This window comes from Elaeis guineensis, chromosome 4, assembly GCF_000442705.2.
Source record: "Elaeis guineensis isolate ETL-2024a chromosome 4, EG11, whole genome shotgun sequence".
NCBI lineage: Eukaryota > Viridiplantae > Streptophyta > Magnoliopsida > Arecales > Arecaceae > Elaeis > Elaeis guineensis.
This window is the reverse complement of record NC_025996.2, coordinates 135730722-135752655: the sequence shown is the minus strand read 5'-3', so window position 1 is coordinate 135752655 and position 21934 is coordinate 135730722. Positions and strand designations below refer to the sequence as shown.

Below are 21934 nucleotides of genomic sequence, written 5' to 3'. Positions count from 1 at the left end.
ATATATATATATATATATATATATATATATATATATATATATATATATATATCCTGTCATGTAAATGGGATTGGTTGGGTTTATATTTTAGTACCTTGTTTCAAAGTGGGTCAAATGACCCATCCTGTTTGGGTCAGTGGGTCGGGGCGGACTGACCCGTCTCCTAATATATATATATATATATATATATATATATATATATATATATATATATATATATATATATATATATATATATATATATATATATATTTATATTTATATATGTGTATATATATATATATATATTTATATATGTGTATATATATATATATTTATATATGTGTATATATATATATATATATATATATATATGTATATGTATATGTATATATATATATATATATGTATATATATATATATATATATATATATATATATATATATATATATATATGTATATGTATATATATATATATATATATATATATATATATATATTTATATATGTATACATATATGTGTGTGTGTGTGTGTGTATGTATGTATGTATGTATGTATGTATGTATGTATATATATATGTATATATATATATATATACATATATATATACATACATACATTCATACATACATACATACATACACACACACACACATATATATATATATATATTTCAAAAGAGGGTTCTAATGTTATTGAATAGATAATTGATGAAGAAGAGAAAGAAGATGAAGAATTGAATAATGAGGACCACAATAATGATATGGAGGATAATTTTTGAAGATTTTGATTTACCTCTAAATTACTTTAAAAATTAAGACTTAAAGTCTTTTAAATTTGGATTGTATTAAGTGTTGGTGCAAAAATCCACTTGCGCCGGAGAAGCTGGAGTCGGGGAAGCCACGGTCGCCGTCGAGACCTGCAAGGGAAGTCTAAATCGGAGGTGGGGTTGCTCCGGCAAGACCCTCCGACGCTCAAGTCAGTTTTCTGCCTCAACAAGAATGGAGTGCTCGAACGGAGAATTTAGCAGAGTTTTGAGATAAGGAAAATGAGCTTAAAGAATAACGTATCTGGGCCTCCCTTTTATAGGAGGAGGCAACGGATTGATGGCGATGTTTGTAACCGCCTGGTAGTGGGCCGCCCATGGTCAGGGGAATTGATTGCGAAAGATGGTGGAGCAGACACGTGGCCATCACCTTGGCCCGCCACGTGGAATCTGTTATGAGGGGTGGAGCAGCGTCTGTTGTCGTGACTTGCCAGCGGATAGGAGAATCGCATGGTATCCGTCGCAGGAGGTGGAGCAGGTTCGTGGCCGTTACTGTGGCCTGCCAGGGGATAGTGGAGCTATGCGGAGTCCGCCACAGGGAGTGGAGCAGGGTGGCAATGGTCACTGCAGCCTGTCAGAGAATGATGGAACTGCACGGAGTCCGCCACAGGAAGTGGAGCAGGGCCGTGGCCGTTTTGATGGCTTGTCAGGGGGCGTGGGTCTGTCGATTGAAGCTCGGTAGCGGCCGGAGCCCGATTTCTGTTGAGGTCCGGGCGAGGTCCTCCTGGCGGTAAGGGTCGTGAGTGGAGCCTGACTCCCGGGGGAGTCCGGGCGGAACCCTCTCGGAGCCGAAGTTGCGGGAGAGCTGTGCTGCTGTCGGCGGTGGAGCCCGGCTCCTGTAGGAGTCCGGGCGGAGCTGCTGTCGGCGGTGGAGCCCGGTTCCCGTAGGAGTCCGGGTGGAGCTGTGCTGCAATCAAAGCTAAGGGTGAAGTCCGGCTCTGGTAGGAGTCTGGATGGAGCTTACCAGTAGTTGGTACTGAGGGCGGAGCCCGGCTCCCGTAGGAGTCCGGGCGGAGCTATTCTGATGTTGGCGGCGGGGCCCAGCTCCCGTAGGAGTCCGGGCAGAGCTGCACTTGCTGTCGTTGGTGGAGCCCGGCTCCCGTAGGAGTCCGGGCGGAGCTACACTGCAATCAAAGTTAAGGGTGATGTCCGGCTCTGGTAGGAGTCCGGATGGAGCTTACCAGTAGTTGATACTGAGAGCGGAGCTCGGCTCCCGTGGGAGTCCGGGCGGAGCTGTTCTGATGTTGGCGGCGGAGCCCGGCTCCCGTAGGAGTCCGGGCGGAGCTGCGCTGATGTCGTCGGTGGAGCCCGGCTCCCGTAGGAGTCCGGGCGGAGCTGCGCTGCAATCAAAGTTAAGGGTGAAGTCCGGCTCTGGTAGGAGTCCGGATGGAGCTTACCAGCAGTTGGTACTGAGGGCGGAGCCCGGCTCCCGTAGGAGTCCGGGCGGAGCTGTTCTGATGTTGGCGGTGGGGCCCGGCTCCCGTAGGAGTCCGGGCAGAGCTGCACTTGCTGTCGTTGGTGGAGCCCGGCTCCCGTAGGAGTCCGGGCGGAGCTGCACTGCAATCAAAGTTAAGGGTGAAGTCCGGCTCTGGTAGGAGTCCGGATGGAGCTTACCAGTAGTTGATACTGAGAGCGGAGCCCGGCTCCCGTGGGAGTCTGGGCGGAGCTGTTCTGATGTTGACGGCGGAGCCCGGCTCCCGTAGGAGTCCGGGCGGAGCTGCGCTGATGTCGTCGGTGGAGCCCGGCTCCCGTAGGAGCCCGGGCTGAGCTGCACTGCAATCAAAGTTAAGGGTGAAGTCCGGCTCTGGTAGGAGTCCGGATGGAGCTTACCAGTAGTTGATACTGAGAGCGGAGCCCGGCTCCCGTGGGAGTCCGGGCGGAGCTGTTCTGATGTTGGCGGCGGAGCCCGGCTCCCGTAGGAGTCCGGGCGGAGCTGCACTGATGTCGTCGGTGGAGCCCGGCTCTCGTAGGAGTCCGGGCGGAGCTGCGCTGCAATCAAAGTTAAGGGTGAAGTCCGGCTCTGGTAGGAGTCCGGATGGAGCTTACCAGCAGTTGGTACTGAGGGCGGAGCCCGACTCCCGTAGGAGTCTGGGCGGAGCTGTTCTGATGTTGGCGGCGGGGCCCGGCTCCTGTAGGAGTCCGGGCAGAGCTGCACTTGCTGTCGTTGGTGGAGCCCGGCTCCCGTAGGAGTCCGGGCGGAGCTGCACTGCAATCAAAGTTAAGGGTGAAGTCCGGCTCTGGTAGGAGTCCGGATGGAGCTTACCAGTAGTTGATACTGAGAGCGCAGCCCGACTCCCGTGGGAGTCCGGGCGGAGCTGTTCTGATGTTGGCGGCGGAGCCCGGCTCCCGTAGGAGTCCGGGCGGAGCTGCGCTGATGTCGTCGGTGGAGCCCGGCTCCCGTAGGAGCCCGGGCTGAGCTGCACTTGCTGTCGGTTCCGTTGAGGGTTTTGGCTGTGGGTATTTTATACCCAACACCAGTCCCCCTACTTCCGAGTTTGAATTTCAAATGAAGGAAGTACACAGAGGTACAGCCGGAACCGTCCCTTCGAATCCCGCGCCCTGCCGCTCCCAGATACTTTGGCATTTAATGAGCGCGTGCCGGAGTCTTTTCGAATTGGGGCGGTACAAGGGGACGCTTCGAAGACCCCGTAGGTACGCTGGCCTAGGTACGGTGCAAGTATGACCCTGCCAACCGCCAGCCGCCTTTAGCCGTCTGCCACGGAGAGTGGGACACGTGTCGGATGCGGACTGGCCTGGGGGGATTCGAGATCATTATGGCACCGGATCCCAGGATCTATTTAAACCCGTCCTCCCTCCTTCAGGCGTCCCACTCCATTTCTGATTTTTTGCTGGCGTCTGTCATCTCCCCGAGAGTCTGCTCTAGCGAACGCCCTCTCGAGCCGTAGGCACCTTCCGTTTCTCGCTCCCCGGGTCCCCAGAGCAAGATAGGTTAGTGCCAACCTTCTTCTTCTTACCGCCTAGGGGCTTCTCCTCTTTTCATTTCTTTCGTGTCTTCTTCTGAGTTGACCTTCGGCGTCTCGTTCCCTTCTCGGTTTGCCTTTCTAGGGCCCTTTAGGTTCTCCCCCCAAAAAAAATATCTTCCGACTCTTCTGCCCCCGTAAGTTCTGGGAGTTCTTCTGCTTCGAACCCCCAGGCCCCTGTTTCTGCGGACGAGCCCGCGTCCGGGGCAGGGCCTCACCCGGTTTTCGCACCGGGCGCCATTCCATGTTCGTCGACTCCGGACGAACTCCTCCTGATAAGGGCTCGGTACGGGGTTCCTTCGGAGTACGACCTGGAGCTTCCTGGTCCCTCTGACCGGGCCAGCGCTCCCCCTCCTGGTCGCTTTTGTTTGTACCAGGAGGCATTTCGCGCCGGACTCTGGCTTCCGCTTCCAGTCTTTGTTGCCGCCTTCTTTCGCTTCTGAGACATTTCTCTCGCCTCTGTCGTCCCGAATTCCTTTAGGTTTTTGATAGGGTTTCTCTCTCTCTGCCATATAGCCGAGGTCCAGCCATCCCTCTCCTTATTCAGACATTTCTACACCTTCAAACGCCATCCTTCAGCGAAGGACTGGTGGTACTTCTCCCCCCAGTTCGGTAAGAAGGGGTTGCTGAAGGGCGCCCCTTTTCGATTCACAACTGGAAGGGGAAATTTCTCTTTGTCTACTGCCCGACCCTGGAACTAGGTCTGTCCCCTTGGGGGTCTCTGAGGGATTCCGTCCGTCGGGCTCCCAGCCTGGGAGAAAACGATCTCCAGGCTGCCCAGAAGCTTCTGAGTTATCCCACTCCTTCCCTTCCTAACCTTCTGAGGGAGCAGCTTCTTTTCAACATCGGCCTGAGCCCTCAGGATCCAGCAAGTATATATCTTTCCTTTTCTTGCCTTCTTCTTCTCTCTCTTTTTTTTTCTCTTTTTCTTTTTTTTTTTTTTTTTTTTTTTTGACTCTGGACTGATTGGTGCCGCTTTTTCTTTCTTCTTTTCTTTTCCTGTTGTTTTTTTTTTTTTTTTTTTGACTCTGGACTGATTGGTGCCGCTTTTTCTTTCTTCTTTTCTTTTTCTGTTGTTTTTTTTTTTTTCAGCAATGGACGCCGAAGCCACGCGGATGCTCGCCAAGGCCATGAGAGCTCAGAAGAGGAAGGGCGCGACGACCTCTGGTTCGGCGAAGAGGGCCAGGGTGGAGGAGACGAGCTTGGCTGCGCCTGTCCAGGCGACCCCAGCCATCGACATTCCTTCGGATGCCGAGCCAGCGGCCCCCCGGGCTCCCTCAAGGAGCCCGCCGACTGGGGTCCCCATTCCGGAGGTCCGCCCCACGGAGGCGCCCGCCGTGGGGAGGAGGAGGAAATCGGTGGCCCGCAGGGCGAGCAGCCACCGAGCTGCTGTAGACGAGTCCGTCTGCTCCGAGGGGGGATCGGAGAACCCCTTCAACGACAAGGCTCTGATCAGGCGGCTACTCGACGGCTGCATTCTGTCCGATGTCGTGGAGAGGATCGACCGTGTCGATCCCGAGCAGCGGGCCTGGGACACTTTGGGGTCCTTTCTTGAGGTAAGCGGATGTTTATTTGCATGGTTGCTCGATCTTTGTTGTAATTCTCTATCCGTCCTTGCAGATCGGGCACCAGCTCTTCGCTTATGTCGAGGCATCGGGCCGCATGAGAAGGGACCTTCTTCGGGCGGAGGAGCACTGCCAGGACGAGGTTGCCCATCTTCAAGCGAAGACGGCCGAGGTGGCCGCCCTCCGGGAGGCCCTGGAGAGAGAGAGGCAAGATCGGGAAGAGGAAAGACAAGCCCGGGAGGAGGAGAGACAAAGCTTGGAGGAGTCAGCGAGGAAGGCGGAGGCCGAGGTCACCCATCTGGCCGAGCAAACTCCGGTTCTGGTCTCGGAGGCCAGGACCCTTGCGGTGGAGGAGTTCAAGGCCTCCGTGGAGATGAGGGAGCTGAACGTCCAGTTCGACCTGGAGGCGTTCACCAAGGGGTTCGAGCTCTGCCGAGAGAGGGTGGCCAGCAGATACCCCGACCTTGATCTTGGCTTTTTGGAGGAGTCTGACGACGAGGCCGCCCCTTCGTCCGTCGCTACCGCAGTCGCACCCCCCGCGCCGAGCTCTCTACCCCCTGCCCCCGAGGTCTGAGACCTCCGATCTTGTATCTTTCTTTTGTCGCCATACTTCCTTTCCGTTTGTCTTCAAAATCAATCAATAAAGTCGAATTTCTTATTGTGGATGGTCTTTTCTTCCCCCTGCTCCTCCTTTTCTACCTTTCTTCTTGTGATGAGTCGGTCTTTGACGTTTGTATCTTCCGATGGCAGTGCCCTGCCGAAGCACTCCCCTTGCCCCTGGGGGTCCCGCTGAAGTCAACTATCCAACGTCTGAAAAAGGAGGTCCTCCACCTGACGAAGAAGTTGAAGAAGTCGGAGGACGAGCTCCGTCAGACGAAAAAATGCTATTCCGAGGCCGCCGCTGAGGCCGCCCACTTCAGGAGTCTCCAAGTGAAGGCAATCATGGACTACAGCCGGAGGAAGGCGAACTTCACGAAGGAGCTCGAGGAATGTACGAAGAGCACCAGCGACCGAACCTGGGCTCAAGAAGCCAGGATCGGCACCCTTAAGGTGGAGCTGTCGGCTGCGAAGAGGAGGATCGGCCAGCTGGAAGGGAACTCATCCCGGCTCACAGCGCGGGTTGAGGATGAGCAGAAATGGTCACAGAAGGTCTCCGACCTCCAGAAGCAGCTTCAAGATGCTGAGATGAGCCACGATGTGCAGCAGGCCAGCTGGCGCCGGCAGGTAGAAGAGTACAAAGGGAGATTCCGTCAGGCGGCGGACGAGGTTGTTCGTCTCCAGAGGCAGTTGGTTACTAGAGCGCAGCTTGCTAACGCCCAAGATACCGAAGAGCTCCTAGCCCTGAGAGGTACTGTCGAAGGGATTTTCGTTTCCCTTGGGGAGAAGACAGCCGAGCTTCAACAAGTGAAAATCCAACTGGCGCTCGAGCGGAAGGCCGTCGCGGATGCAAAGGCGGAGTCCGAAGTTCTGCGGAAGCGGCATCGAGAAGCGGAGGCAGAGAGCCGACATCTTCGTCAGACGCTCCAGGATACGCTGCAGAAGAAGGAAGAACTAGAAGAAGCAGTGGAGAATCTGAGGCAGTCCTGGTTGAGGGATGGAGGTGATCACCCTAGGTTAGAGGGAGCAGGACCTCCTTAGAGTTCTTTTGTAGTCACCCCCTTTTTGTAGCTGCTTTTTTTTCTTGTCGTTTTGTCCCTCTTTCCCTGGCCGTCCTGGCCCTGTAGTACATGTATCGGAAATGAAGAAAAAGCACTTTGTGTTACCTTGTCTGCGTGTAGCACCGATGTTGTCGTTCGTGGACCCTTTCTCGTCGTTTGGCCTGTTTGGCTTAGAGGTCGTCGTGGGAAGGGGCTCTTCCCTTCCATCCGATCTCGTCATGTGGCCAAGCCTCGCCACCATTTTTAACCCTTGCTGGCGAAGTAGCGGATGGAGCCCGACTTCCTTAGGAGTCCGGGCGAAGTCTTTCTTGGCGACGGAGCCCGGCTCCCGTAGGAGCCCGGGTGAAGCTTCCCTGGCGGTGGAACCCGGTTCCCGTAGGAGTCCGGGTGAAGCTTCCTTGGCTGCAGAACCCGGCTCCCGTAGGAGTCCGGGTGAAGCTTCCTCGGCGGTGGAACCCGGCTCCCGTAGGAGTCCGGGTGAAGCTTCCTCGGCGGCAGAACCCGGCTCCCGTAGGAGTCTGGATGAAGTTTCCTTGGCGGCGGAACCCGGCTCCAGTAGGAGTCCGGGTGAAGTTTCCTTGGCGGCGGAACCCGGCTCCAGTAGGAGTCCGGGTGAAGCTTCCTCGGCGGCGGAACCCGGCTCCCGTAGGAGTCCGGGTGAAGCTTCCTCGACGGCGGAACCCGGCTCCCATAGGAGTCCGGGTGAAGCTTCCTCGGCGGCGGAACCCGGCTCCCGTAGGAGTCCGGGTGAAGCTTCCTTGGCGGCGGAACCCGGCTCCAGTAGGAGTCCGGACCTTCCCTTTTGCTTGAGCCGGCACGAGGTTCTCGTTATCAGCCTGGCTCGTGGGGGCGCGTTAGGGCGCTGTAAGGCCTCTCCCCCCTCCGGTCTAAAAGAACCGGGCCTTCAACTTTGCTCATGTCAGGACGAGGTTCTCCTCCTGTTCCTGACATGGCTGTGGGGGCACATTAGGGCGTTGCAAGGCCTCTCCCCCCATCCGGTCTAAAAGAACCGGGCCTTTGACTTTGCTCATGTTAGGGCGAGGTTTTCCTCCTGTCCCTAACAAGGCTGTGGGGGCACATTAGGGCGTTGTGAGGCCTCTCCCCCCATCCGGTCTAAAAGAACCGGGCCTTTGACTTTGCTCATGTTAGGGCGAGGTTTTTCTCCTGTCCCTAACAAGGCTGTGGGGGCACATTAGGGCGTTGTGAGGCCTCTCCCCCCATCCGGTCTAAAAGAATCGGGCCTTCGACCTTGCTCATGTCAGGACGAGGTTCTCCTCCTGTTCCTGACATGGACGTGTTTTTGGAGGAATCATATCCAGTCATAATACATCCACGCTAGGTGGGAGGAGCATGTTAGCTAAAAAGAAAAGTAGATTCAAAGCAAAATAGTAAGCGATACATTTACAGTATTTTCGCTCCTTCTTGAGGCCCTCCGGTGATGGAGTCGATGGTCCCGATGGACGGCCGGTCCCCGGGTTGCTCCTCTCTTTTCTGCGGTTCAGGCGGCGGGAGGGCTCTTGGCCGGTCTCTTCTATCCTCAGGCCTGCGGCGGATGAATCTGTCGAGTCGACCTCGCCGAATGAGCTCCTCGATCTCGTCCTGGAGCTGGATGCATTCCTCCGTGTCGTGGCCGTGGTCGCGGTGGTAGAGGCAGAACTTGTTGGGGTTGCGCTTCCCGGGGTGTGTGCGCATCCTCTCTGGCCTAGGGAGCTGCTCCCTGACCTCCATCAGCACCTGGGCCTTCGAGGCGTTGAGGGGGGCGTAGCTGCGGAATTTCTCTGGCGGGGAGCCCCACCGAAACCTGTTGTCCGGGCTTCTCTGCCTGCGTGCCCGGGGGGGAGTATGGGCGCGCTTATGCCCAGGAGGGGATCGGGAGCGAGGCCGGGCTTCTTTTGGCCTCTTCTCGACTGCGGGCTTACTAGAATCTCCCGTCTGGCACTCCCTCGCAGTCTCTTCGTCCTTCATTTTGAAGGCCTCTTCCGCTCGGGCGTATCCTTCAGCCCGAGCCAGTAGATCCGCAAAATCCCTGGGGTACTTCTTCTCCAGGGAGTACAAGAGGTCATTCTTCTGAAGGCCACCTTTCAGGGCGGCCATGGCAACTGACTGGTCCAAGTTTCGGACCTCCAGCGCCGTGATGTTGAAGCGGTTGACGTAGGCCCGTATGGACTCCCCTTCCCTCTGCTTGATGTTGATGAGGGACTCCGAACTTTTCTGGGGACGCCGGCTGCTGACAAAATGGGCCACGAATTGGTGGCTCATTTGATCGAAGGAGAATATGGTACCCGACTTCAGAGCCGAGTACCAGTTCCTCGCTGCTCCCTTCAAAATAGATGGGAAAGCCCGGCACAAGATGGCGTCGGGAGCACCGTGAAGCAGCATCATCGTTCGGAAGGCCTCCAGATGATCCACCGGGTCCGACGTCCCGTCGTAGCTTTCAAACTGGGGGAGCTTGAAATTCGACGGGATCGGTTCCTGCATAATCATTTGGGAGAAGGGAGGGTCCGTGCAGATATCCTCACCATAAGCGGGAGGCGCGTGGCGGAGTTCTTCGATCCGCCGGTTCATCTCCTGGAGCCTCCGGTCCAGAAAGTCCTCTCGACTTCGCGTCTCGAGGGTCCTTTGGCAGAACGGGGGCAGGAATCTCCCAGGGGTGGAGTCGTGGTCCGACTGAGGGCTCTCTACCCTCGGATTCGCCTTCCCAGGAAGGATGGGGCGGCTGGCCCAGGTGGCCCGCCCCACCGCCGGGTTCTGGCGTTCCGGAGATGCCCCCTCCGGAAGCACCGACGCCTGTGGCTGCTGCTGCTGCATTGCTTGTACGGCCTCGACGAGGCCTTTGACCTGCTGCGCTAGCAAGTCAAACTGCTCCGTGCCGACCGCCGCCGCCGGAGGGGGAGGAGGAGGAGGCTGAGAAACAGGAGGGGAAGCCGGAGCCTGGGATCTGGCCGCAGAGGTCGTAGACCACCGGGTGGACGCCTTGCGTGGAGGCATCGAGTGTCGATCTCGCGGGGGAGGATTAGGAGTGGATGACGGAGAGATGGTCGGAGGCAGCTCCGTTGAACACTCCTTTAAGAACAAGGGTGCTGCGAAGACACAGGCCCTTCCTCTAGTGCCAATCCTGTTGGTGCAAAAATCTGCTTGCGCCGGAGAAGCTGGAGTCGGGAAAGCCGCGGTCGCCGTCGGGACCTGCAAGGGAAGTCTAAACCGGAGGTGGGGTTGCTCCGGCAAGACCCTCCGACGCTCAAGTCAGTTTTCTGCCTCAACAAGAATGGAGTGCTCGAATGGAGAATTTAGCAGAGTTTTGAGATAAGGAAAATGAGCTTAAAGAATAACGTATCTGGGCCTCCCTTTTATAGACGGAGGAGGCAACGGATTGATGGCGACATTTGTAACCGCCTGGTAGTGGGCCGCCCATGGTCAGGAGAATTGATTGCGAAAGATGGTGGAGCAGACACGTGGCCATCACCTCGGCCCGCCACGTGGAATCTGTTATGAGGGGTGGAGCAGCGTCCGTTGTCGTGACTTGCCAGCGGATAGGAGAATCGCATGGTATCCGTCGCAGGAGGTGGAGCAGGTTCGTGGCCGTTACTGTGGCCTGCCAGGGGATAGTGGAGCTGTGCGGAGTCCGCCACAGGGAGTGAAGCAGGGTGGCAATGGTCACTGCAGCCTGTCAGAGAATGATGGAACTGCACGGAGTCCGCCACAGGAAGTGGAGCAGGGCCGTGGCCGTTTTGATGGCTTGTCAGGGGGCGTGGGTCTGTCGATTGAAGCTCGGTAGCGGTCGGAGCCCGGTTTCTGTTGAGGTCCGAGCGAGGTCCTCCTGGCGGTAAGGGTCGTGAGTGGAGCCCGACTCCCGGGGGAGTCCGGGCGGAACCCTCTCGGAGCCGAAGTTGCGGGAGAGCTGTGCTGCTATCGGCGGTGGAGCCCGGCTCCCGTAGGAGTCCGGGCGGAGCTGCTGTCGGTGGTGGAGCCCGGTTCCCGTAGGAGTCCGGGTGGAGCTGTGCTGCAATCAAAGCTAAGGGTGAAGTCCGGCTCTGGTAGGAGTCCGGATGGAGCTTACCAGTAGTTGGTACTGAGGGCGGAGCCCGGCTCCCGTAGGAGTCCGGGCGGAGCTGTTCTGATGTTGGCGGCGGGGCCCGGCTCCCGTAGGAGTCCGGGCAGAGCTGCACTTGCTGTCGTTGGTGGAGCCCGGCTCCCGTAGGAGTCCGGGCGGAGCTGCACTGCAATCAAAGTTAAGGGTGAAGTCCGGCTCTGGTAGGAGTCCGGATGGAGCTTACCAGTAGTTGATACTGAGAGCGGAGCCCGGCTCCCGTGGGAGTCCGGGCGGAGCTGTTCTGATGTTGGCGGCGGAGCCCGGCTCCCGTAGGAGTCCAGGCGGAGCTGCGCTGATGTCGTCGGTGGAGCCCGGCTCCCGTAGGAGTCCGGGCGGAGCTGCGCTGCAATCAAAGTTAAGGATGAAGTCCGGCTCTGGCAGGAGTCCGGATGGAGCTTACCAGCAGTTGGTACTGAGGGCGGAGCCCGGCTCCCGTAGGAGTCCGGGCGGAGCTGTTCTGATGTTGGTGGCGGGGCCCGACTCCCGTAGGAGTCCGGGCAGAGCTGCACTTGCTGTCGTTGGTGGAGCCCGGCTCCCATAGGAGTCCGGGCGGAGCTGCACTGCAATCAAAGTTAAGGGTGAAGTCCGGCTCTGGTAGGAGTCCGGATGGAGCTTACCAGTAGTTGATACTGAGAGCGAAGCCCGGCTCCCGTGGGAGTCCGGGCGGAGCCGTTCTGATGTTGGCGGCGGAGCCCGGCTCCCGTAGGAGTCCGGGCGGAGCTGCGCTGATGTCGTCGGTGGAGCCCGGCTCCCGTAGGAGCCCGGGCTGAGCTGCACTGCAATCAAAGTTAAGGGTGAAGTCCGGCTCTGGTAGGAGTCCGGATGGAGCTTACCAGTAGTTGATACTGAGAGCGGAGCCCGGCTCCCGTGGGAGTCCGGGCGGAGCTGTTCTGATGTTGGCGGCGGAGCCCGGCTCCCGTAGGAGTCCGGGCGGAGCTGCGCTGATGTCGTCGGTGGAGCCCGGCTCCCGTAGGAGTCCGGGCGGAGCTGCGCTGCAATCAAAGTTAAGGGTGAAGTCCGGCTCTGGTAGGAGTCCGGATGGAGCTTACCAGCAGTTGGTACTGAGGACGGAGCCCGGCTCCCGTAGGAGTCCGGGCGGAGCTGTTCTGATGTTGGCGGCGGGGCCCGGCTCCCATAGGAGTCCGGACAGAGCTGCACTTGCTGTCGTTGGTGGAGCCCGGCTCCCGTAGGAGTCCGGGCGGAGCTGCACTGCAATCAAAGTTAAGGGTGAAGTCCAGCTCTGGTAGGAGTCCAGATGGAGCTTACCAGTAGTTGATACTGAGAGCGGAGCCCGGCTCCCGTGGGAGTCCGGACGGAGCTATTCTGATGTTGGCGGTGGAGCCCGGCTCCCGTAGGAGTCCGGGCGGAGCTGCGCTGATGTCGTCGGTGGAGCCCGGCTCCCGTAGGAGCCCGGGCTGAGCTGCGCTTGCTGTCGGTTCCGTTGAGGGTTTCGGCTGTGGGTATTTTATACCCAACATTAAGTATTTAGTTTAAGTTTGACAATTTCATTTTATGACACTAAGAATTGAGATGTGAGATTTTGATAGGTTGATTTGAGCTCAAATTGAATATGAAATTCAGTTTATATTACTATTTACAGATTTTTTTTTTAAATTTTGATGGGTTGGCCTGTTTAACCTGTGGCCCATGGCAGATCGGATTGGGTTAGAATTTTTTTAACCTGTCAGTTAAACGGGATAGCCCACCTCGATCCGTTTAGAGGTGGGTCGAGCCAGGTCGGGGTGAGCCGACCCATCTTGACAGCTCTAGCAGTGATACAGGGATATCTCGAGCAGACTGTCAGATAGTATTTATTTCAGAGATTTAGAGGATCTCCTAGGTTCTAGTGAGAGCTTTGTAAGGGTAGCTTCTAGTTGAAAAAGATTATATATAAGGGTTGAGAGTGTGAGAATCTCCTTTTGTACTTATTTCTTTCTCATAGTGAAGCTTTGCATGCTCTGTAGAGGTAAGTCTTGGGCTAATCCACGTACTTGATTTTTTTCTCTTATCTTGTATTTATTTTTTCTTCTTTCTTTCTCTTGCTGATCAAGTGCAATGTGAGTGGTATCGAAAAGATCCTGTGGTGGTGGTGTCCTGACCAGACATCTCTAACATAATAAGATAAACTAAGATGACTGAAGCAATCTCATGAATAATTTCAAATATAGAACTACATCTCAAATTGAAATAAAAAGGATGATCAATATAAGCTAAGGTAAGATCAAAAAGATATGATTATTAGCCTAATAATTATAAAGTAGTTGTGCTAGTGAACATTCATGGTGGTAGATAATTGATGTTAGTTTTTTAAACTATCAATAGTGAAAGCTAAATATAGTGGCAATCATCAAAGAAGGTAGTTATTATATGTTAGTATAAATAAGTGGAAAATGCACGTTGTAAGAACCTTTCAACTATCAATCTAATGTATTCTATCTTATTTTAATCTATCTTAATTTCTATCTTAGGAGTAGTTGTAACTTAGTTTTTACTATCATAATCCAGTACCACACCCTTACAACAGCCAATTTCACATTTTTTACTATAGCCCAGCGCTATACCTCCTATCCATCTTCTTTGAATGGTGGTATGACGATGGCAGAAGTCCTTCAAGGTCAAGATATCTGAATGCATACTATTCCATATCCTCCCTTCGATCACTTTCTGGTTGATCTAATGCTGGTAGCATGCTCACACATACCAATCGTTGTCGCTTGGCTTGTGACTACTTCTCTCTACTATATATAGGTGGAACTTTGCAAATGGATACAATAATATCTGGATGGAATAGAAAGAGCACCAACACAAATTAAATGTCGTGGCATGTTTATTAATTTTCAACATACTAAGTATAAGGTGAGGATATTGTATTTGGTCATATCAGAGCTTATCCATGTAGCTCTTAGAATAAAGCATCAGGATTATATACTTTTGAAATATAAAATGGTGCATAATTCATTTCTATGAACTAAATAAGAGCCATAACATGCTTTCTTCGCCTTGAATGTCTCTCATATGATTTAAATTAAAAAAAATGCTTGAATTCATTTTTTGATACTTGTTGCTGTGGATTCCCAACTTTAGTCGAAGGTACTGGAGTGAGGCAAAGTCCGATGAGGATGACAGTGGCTGGATCTACAAGAAAAGTCTCTAACTGAATGAGATTCTGGTAGAAACTCTCTAACGCTCAAGTCAGTAATCCAGAATAGATAGGAAGGAGCATGCGAAAGAGTTACATACCTCTGCAGATCCCTTGGTCATCTCTATTTATAGAGACGGGAGCTATGTAAGCAAAAGGTTGTGGGAGGCCATTCTACCTTCGTGGAGCAAATCCTCGACATTCTCACTTTGATTTTTGTGAATTCGATGGGAGGCAACACCTTACCCGGCATGTAGCCAACTACTTTTATTAATGGTTATGGATTGAGTATCCAGGATTTGGTGGTTGACATTATCCTTTTCTGTGCATTGCCAACCGCTCCTTAATGGCTCGATTTGAAAGGATTGTACGGAGGGTTTTCTATTGATGTCATGGTTAGCCGCTTTCCTTAATGGCTTGATTTGAAAAAGTCATGCAGGGGTTTTCCATTATTCTTCCCAGATATGGCGGCCGAAATAGGGAGTGGGAGGGGTACCTCAGTAGCCTGCTATATACACCTCTGAATAACAAGAGCTGCGGTGGGTGCCTAGGTCAGGCCGATGTGGGGGATCGGCAGCTAAAGAACAAGTCTGTGGCCCACGGTCGTAGGTACAGATGAGGAGTTGAGAACCCATGTATGAGTAGTAGGCATGAGGGTCGGTGGCCAACATATGGATCGGCGGCCGATGCATGGGTCGGCCATGACCAGAGTTTGCTCGTGTTTTCGGATTAGGTGTTGAAGTCATGTCCAGAACAATACTAAATACACTACTTCTTCCTTTATAACATTTCCATTAAAAATTTTGATTTTCTTACTACTAACTAATGCTTTTAAAGTTCTCATTGGTTTTCTTGTTTTACTAATTTAAGCTTTTTGAGTTGTTGAACAAAATATCATTTTAGACATGAATTTAGACAATACTATTGTTGGCATGTCAACATTGTAATACACACCACATGAAAAAATTGATGTTCAGACTTTTAAGTATATGGTTTAAAAAACAACCACCTCCATTGTTGTTAATTACTATCACAATGAAAACAAGGAGTGGTATTTCTCAATGTGCTGGATGTAAAATTTTGTATTTTAAATCATAAACATTGTAATGGCTATTAGTTTCTGTTATACTGAAAAATAAAAGAAAACAATGGCAAACCTTGCCATTGGCATGATATGCTCCAATCACCATTTATTAGATAAAGTTGGCAGAAAGATTTAGATTTTTAAAAAATCAATTTTTCCAGAAGAACAATTGAAAAATTCTAATAATATAACTGCTTTCCTCTTATATAATACATGTTATAAGCATATATAAGTCATATACTGATTATTATTTAAATTTTCATTATTAAATATATGTGAAAAAATATTGGTTCATTTGACCAATTTGGAGAGCAAGTCCACATTCAATGGTTGGGCGAAGAATACAGATCAGGTGCAAATAGTTGTCAGTGGTGCAAGTCTCTGGAATCGGGACAAGCAAACTCTTCTTTCTATCAAGGAAGAGGGATCACACCAACTATCCCCAATGCTATAATCATGCGCCAGAGGAGCGAACATCATGTGGCTACCAACTTATGAGTGCTTTAATTCATTAAAAAATAAAAAATATTCCTTCAATTTTAATTCAATTTCACTTATACTCCATGTATTTTAAAATATATCAAACTAATACTTTTAATTATCAAAATATTCCAATATAATCTTGGTATCTATATCTATTAATAGAATAATATCATATGACCATCACATGGTATCATGATTTTATAAAATATCCAAACTGCCCTTAACATCAAACAAATCCTAAATCAAATGGGAAGGAGAAGAACAAACCCTAAATCAAGTAGAGAGGAAAAGAGGGATGTGGAGGGAGAAGGAGATCATAGAAGCATCTTAATCAAATTCTTTCATTTTCTTATCTACTTGAAAGGGAAGCAAAGGGGAGGACGAAGAGAAGAAAACATACACCCCAATACTCACACCAAACTTTTTTCCTTTCCTCTTCTTCTTCACCTCTATCTCTCTCCCATTCTTCCAAAAATAGAACAAACAGAGTAAGAAAACAGAAATAAATAGAGAGTGAGAGAGGAGATTAGATGGATTTATATCATTATTATTTTATGAGCTAGATTTCGAAAGGTAGACATGACTGGCCTTTTTCTTTGTAGCTTCTAAGCAGTAGAATTTCTAGTTGAAATGGATTTTGGAGCTAATAAACACTTTGAAGAAGATGGATAAACTTTATTAGCTGTCTTTACTAACATCTTACTTTGAAATTGAGAGAACTAGATTTCTTATCTGAGTCAACTAACCCTCTTGTCACTTTCTGACCATAACATGTTTCGGAGACAGTTCCATCTATGATTGGGAACTCTGCAAGCAATTCCAATATTGGTGGTTGAACTCCAATAAGCTTCTTATGTTCATCATTTGAATGAGCCAGAGGCCTTTGAGAAGCATCTGAATCACTATCCTTATTCTTCTCTTCTTCATTCGTAGACATAAGTAAACTATTCTTCTTCTCAAATGCTAACTCAAAAGCAGATTTGAGCACAGAAAGAATGTGAGAAGCAGGTGTCCAGTTCTTATGGAAATGAAGTACTTGTGCAAACTATTAAACTAATTATTATTGACAAACATATAAAGATATATAGCAATTGAAACACATGTTTGATGCAAATAATGAAATCCGGTCCCATTTCAATTCTATAATAGAATTACTAGAGATTTCAAATTTTTCTGGCATCTAATTGCTGGATAACGTACTTGAAACTATTTTAAATTGAGGAATCTGCAAATATTTAGTAACCTTCAAATTGCCCATGACTTGTGCCTCCTCTCCAATATCTTTCTTTAGTTCAAAAGAACTACAAAGATCAAATTGTGCATCTTGATCAACTGATAAGCCAATATAAAGTTATTTTTTCTTTGAAACTTGGGAAGCTTCATTCAAAAATTGAGTAATACTTTGAACCTCTATGGACTCAGCTCCCCAAATCTCAAATTTTTCATTCCCTGCAATTATGCTTGTCTTAATTTTTTTTCAATATATACTTCCTGCTTAATCTCATTAGAACTAACTACCTCCTCACTCATTTATTCAGCCACTAAGTCAAGACTACTTAATGTTTCATCTTCAACCAATGCACCTCTATCTCTTTTTATTATTAGTTTAGTTCCATCAAAAGATTCCTTATTTTATGAGCCTTCGCTTTTAACACCATAAATTGCATATGTTAATTTCTTTGACGTATATCTAAGCACTCGTTAGACAATCATATTAAAGTCTCCAAAAAATTTCAAAAACATTTGTTCAGATCATGGGCCTGTTGATCATAGAGCCAGATGAGAACAATCAAAGCTGATTGTATTTTGATCACCAGACTCAGAGACCTTTAAACTATGGGGCATTTGAGAAGGGAGCATCATTCTTCTTGGCCAAAATCTTTTTCTTTGAAATTGTTGATGTAGTTGTGGCGTTAAGATTTTTGGTTTCTTCCACTAAGTTTTGTGATCTTAGATCATGAACTTTATGAAAATGCCCACCATTCTCACCAGCTTCTTAGGTGAGTTTCCTAACAATGTCTTTTCTTTTATAATCTAGAACAAGAACTGATGAGAGGCAGACAAAAAAACTAGAGAATAGCTAAAGAATCCCATGAGAACAAATTGCGATAACAAGAAACTTATCAGAAAGGATGGAATTCAGGATACTAAAATGTGAGTTTGGAGAGAGATTTTCTTGGAGAAATCTATAGAAAATACTTCTTTGCAGCAAATGCTGCCGGTGATCCAAAGAATATAGCTAGATTTAGGAATGCCTCTGCCCCTTCCTCATTGACGATCCCTTTTTCCTCCTTCTCCCCTTCCTCCTTATCCTTTTTTCCTCAACATCTTCTTATATGAGCGAGGGATATTTTAATCCATTGAAATAGTAAGCTAACACCGTTTACTAATAAGTGAACATCGGGGCCACGTTGGAATCTAATGTATATATACTTAAATGAAGACTTTTGAGTGAAGAAGCCTTTATTTGATATGTGGTTTGTTAGAAAGAGGGGAGGAAACCACGTGGCTATTCGGCCACTCCAAGCCTCCCGCCCAATTGAGACTCCCAAGGATAGAAAAATAGCGAAAAAACTGAGAAAGATGTAGGAAAAATCAGGGAACAAGAGAGGATCCACGCTCCATCAAAACCTCCATGCTTCTACCATCGTGCTCTCGCTCTTGGCCATGTCGCAATGCTCTCACTCCCAGAAAAACTAATCGCGATCGATGCAATCATTCCGAGGCTCCCCTTCTTCTGCTCCACCACAATGGCGTATATGGTGTACACACAAGGTGCCAAAGGTTACCTGAGCGGCACCGGCTTCTGTTCGGTTGCTCCAAGCCTCCTATGCAATTGAGACTCCGAGAGCTCTGTTCGGCCGCTCCAAGCCCGCTACACAATTGAGACTCTGAGAATAGAAAAAATAAAGGAAATACCCAACGCAAAAGCCCAGCTATTGTCTAAGCTTCCCCGTTTGGCCTCTCCAAGCCTCCCATCTGATTGAACCCCGAGAATGGAAAAAAAAAAAGAAATACCCAGCCCAGCCATCATCTAAGATTTTCTTTCGGCTGCTCCAAGCCTTCCACCCTGAGATTCTTACATTGCTCTCCAAGCCTCCCATCCCGTGCATCGTGTTGCAGTCCAAAGCATCAAACTTGGAGAAGACGGTCATGACATCGTTATCGACTGCATCTGCAGGGATGTTTCCAACCCAGAGAATGCTCGACAGCGCCGCATAGTTGTCCCCTTCCTTGGACAACAGCCATCGATGGTGGTCCGACGACCCGACCATCAATTTGTTGGATGGCATCAATGGCACCAGAACCCAAAGACCAAGAAATCCGACATTGGAGGACGAAATCAGGGTCGGAGAGCAGCAAAAATGATAGGATTTTTCAATGATTTTGAAAAGAAAACACGAATTCGAGGATTGAAGGAGGAGGAGCAGGGAAGAAACCCTAGAGCAGTGAAGAGCAGAATAAAGAAAAAGGTGGCAAAAGGATAGCAGAGGAGGACAGAGGGTGGGGTCCATGAACAGGACAAGGAGACGCCCGTATGTTATATCTCTCCTCGGAGCTAAGATTAGGAGGAGCGAGGCAAGATGGGAAGAGAAGGGGCAGGCGCAGCCAATGGCAGTGGCGACAACGCTTAAGCGAGCATCGAAAAAAAAGAAGAAGAAGAGAGGATGAAGAAGGAAGAAAGAAAAAAAAAAGAGAAAAAAGAAAAAAATTTAAAGTTTAGATTTTTAATTAATTATTATATATTATAATAATATATATTATATTATTAATATCTTATATTAACATAATATATTATATAATATTATATTATTATATATAATAATATAATATATTTTATTATATTATAATAATTAATTATTATATTATCATATAATATTATATATTATATTAATATATTGTAACATATATTATATAAATATTATTCTATATAACAATATATTAATTATATTATTATATTATTATATTATAATATATTGTCATACATTAATATATGAATATTATAATATATTATAATAATATCTTTTATTAATATAACATAATATATAATATAATATTATTATGTATAATAATATAATATAATATAATATAATAGTATATTATATTAAAATAATATAATATAATATAATATATTATTATAATATACTATATTAAGATATATTATATTATATTACATTAATTATATAAAATCTATGTACGATCGACTGGCCGGCACAAGGTTTGTCGAACCTACGGGCTACGGGTCTGCTACCTGGTTGTTTGAACTATCCAATCTGGTCTACGTAAGGATATCTTGGCATGAATTAATCCAAAAATGTGAGTATGTTTACGTGATTATATTTTTCAAATTAAAATTGATGAATATAATTTTAAATAAGGAGGACTAAGCTATACTGTTCTTAAAATAATTTCGAATGAGGTATGCAACGAATAGAAGGCAAGACAAATAAAATAGTTTCAAATAAGGTATGCAATGAATCAGAAGGCAAGAGAAATCAAAGAAAATCTGTTATGAGTGATGTATTTTTATTCTTTTATATATAGATGATTATATTTATATATTTTATTCTAATAATTGATAACTAAATCTATTTTTGTAGATTGAAGTAGACGAGGATAAAATTTTTATTATTGATGTGATTATGAAGAAAAGAGATATACGTAGGATACAAATAAGTGATCGTATTCTGCTTAATGATGAAGATTTCAAAATAACTGATGCTAAAAATATTGATTCAAGAAATAATTTCTCTATCAGCAAAAGACAGAAATAATTATGTTAATTTTTATTATCACGTTATTTAAACAACCTGTGTTTATATTTTCATTTAGAACATTTGATATCATTTATGATGTCTTTTATATTATATTAAAATTTTAATTTATAAAAATATTATTTCAAGAAAAAATATTCAAAATATGGCCACGAAATGTCATAATTTTTTCTGAATATGAGAAATATTTTTGTCATTCAAAATTTTAAACGAAAAGATCGAACAGTAAGTATTAAATATGCTATTAAATACGCGTTGGAAAGTGGTGGCTACATACTCCAAAATGATTGGGTGGTGTGCTCTACATCACTTTTATTACACCGTATGTGGTGCACAAAAATTTTTTCTATGGATATTTGCAAGTGCGTATAAACACATATCTTTTCATGATTTTGATTTTTTTGTTACGAAATATGTTTAAATATTTCACCCTTCTTTTTTATCACCGACTGCGAAAAGCGGCCTCTTGACATATCCTATCCAGAAAGAAAAAGTATAGGGAGCATTTTTGCAATATGGTTTTACTATTATTACCTTGATTGTTGTTTTTTTTAATATTTTTATTCATATTTATTTCACATATATTTTTAAAAAAATATGTTTGAAATTTGAATGACATCATAAGCAAGGAATATTCTTCTTTTAATATATAATTGTGCAGCACACAAAACTTTATATATCTCTAAAGAATTATAAGAATTATGTATGCACATGCTAATATTTTATATTATCCATAAAATTATGCCATATTGACCAATATTCAATGCATTAGGCACCCTATGCAGTCATTTGAAGTGTTACAATATGCAGCGAGCAGAAACTTCTTCAATTTTTTATTTAAATTTTTTTATTATTTATAATATAAAAAATAAATTTTAAACTTTCAATTTATGTATCTAACTTTAATAACATATCATGTATCTTTTCTCTCTCTTTTCACTATTTTTTTTCTTCGATTTCTCCCTTCACAGTGAGAGAATTTTTTCTCTCTTCTATCTCATCCATGATGTTTTTTATATTATATTAAATTTTTAATTTATAAAAATATTATTTTTAAAAAAATAATTATATATTATGTATCATATAAGATTTTAAATTAATATTTTATTAAATAGAAGTTTTCGTTTGATATATTTTAAAACATAGAAAATATAATGGTGTCAGATTAAAATCAAGAAGATTTTTTTATAATTTTTTTAAAAAAATATAGCGTTCCGTATTTTTGTTGTGGCGTCAACCCAGAGTCGTCCCCCAATTTACTTGCACTTTTCGTCGGAAGAAGAGGCCCGTCAGCATCCAGCCTGGTCCTTTGCGCGAAAAGTCAAGTCAACGTGGCACCTTCGAGACCATC

The 21934-nt window shown here is 47.1% G+C and overlaps 1 pseudogene; it reads right to left on the bottom strand.

Moving 5' to 3' along the window:
• Window positions 1-16135: 16135 nt before the first annotated feature.
• Window positions 16136-19083, bottom strand: LOC105042614 (uncharacterized; annotated as a pseudogene).
• Between the last annotated feature and the right edge of the window lie 2851 nt (window positions 19084-21934).